Raw genomic sequence first — 1,407 nt, forward strand, 5'->3', positions numbered from 1 at the left:
TAAATACCCATAATACAATTAAAAACCTTGACAAGCTTATCTAATTTAGGCGCAATGTTCATTTCCACATAGATTGACTTAGTCCTTAATTTACAATTACCATCTTGATTTAGATTTTCACTTTAATATTTATATACCTATGTTAGCGGGTGCTTTTGAGTTTTGGGATCTGCAGTACCAGCATGACCAAATTTTTTAGTTATTGGTGCCAAATCTATATATCTGTGGTTCATGTTTGTCCAATCAAATTATGTGGCCATTTTCAGAACACTGGTTCCATACGAGCAGGTAATCATGTGTTCTCACCAAATACCTACCTGCTTTTGGATCACTTAATCTGTTCAACTCCAAGCCTTAAAGGGTTGCTTCAATGATGTAGGTCTTGCGCCATAAGATATGCTCTCTTCTGATGACTTCTCTTCGTACCAATGCTGAGGTAACTTATTATTGTATATGATATTGTAATACACCATATAATTTGGGAGTAATCTAAAATTTTTACAAGCCAATGATCTTTTGAATTCTGCCAGCTTGAAGGAGAAGCAGGAGAGGCCTTTTTTCGCAGCTTGTTGTTGCGTTCGGTTGCTCACATTATAGGGCTTTATAGCTCATTCCTTATCACTGAATCTGAGGTACATGAATATACCTTCTAAAAGCTTATTCTGCACGAAAGAGAATAATTCAACTGATACTAGTGTTTTGCTAATAAATATAATATTACATGCTTTTCTTTACTTCTTTTGGTAGGTTTTCCTGAGTATGTTAGTGAGGGTTACAACTCTTGATCTGCCATTGTGGCACCACATCCTTGTTCTTGAAATTCTGAGGGTATGTCAATAAGCTTACTTGCCTCTGCTATAATTCTTTGTTATCTTGATTTGTTGTGTCTGTGTATCATATCTTGTGCAATATGACAGGGCTTTTGTGTTGAGGTGCGAACCATGCGAGTTCTTTTCCAGAATTTTGACATGTAAGATCTAGTACCTGTTCTTTTGTCGTACCGTGTTGAATTGCATTGGTTGGGTTTGCATGGACCAAATATGATATTGGTAGCCGGATGTAGTTTTTTTTGGGAATTTGCAAAAATTGGATAAATCAAGCCATACAGTACGACGAAACCCTAATTTCGTACTTGCTTTCAATTAGGACGAAAGGTAGAGCAAGATAGCAAGGATTTAAATTTGATTTGAAAAATTGTTTGTTTGGAAATTTAAGGACGAAAATGGAACTAGTATTCCACGATTTTGAGGAGAGAGTAAGATTAGGGTGAAATTAATAGGGGGAAGAAGAAATTGGAGGGAAATGTGGGAAAAAGGGAAAAAAAAGGGACTTTTGTATAGATCACGTGCCACGCACGTGACGGTCAATGCCGGAGTTTTGAAGTCAACTCCCGAAATCCGACAAAAG

The 1,407-nt window shown here is 36.7% G+C and overlaps 1 long non-coding RNA gene across 1 annotated transcript; it reads left to right on the top strand.

The window, feature by feature from the left end:
- The first annotated feature begins 553 nt into the window (after positions 1-553).
- Positions 554-971, top strand: LOC145576283 (uncharacterized). Its single transcript, XR_014098348.1, has 3 exons — positions 554-632; positions 748-828; positions 918-971. It is a non-coding gene; the product is annotated as an uncharacterized LOC145576283 (long non-coding RNA).
- The last annotated feature ends 436 nt before the right edge of the window (positions 972-1,407 follow it).

This window comes from Chenopodium album, chromosome 13 (genome assembly GCF_948465745.1).
Source record: "Chenopodium album chromosome 13, dcCheAlbu1.1, whole genome shotgun sequence".
Classification (NCBI taxonomy): domain Eukaryota; kingdom Viridiplantae; phylum Streptophyta; class Magnoliopsida; order Caryophyllales; family Amaranthaceae; genus Chenopodium; species Chenopodium album.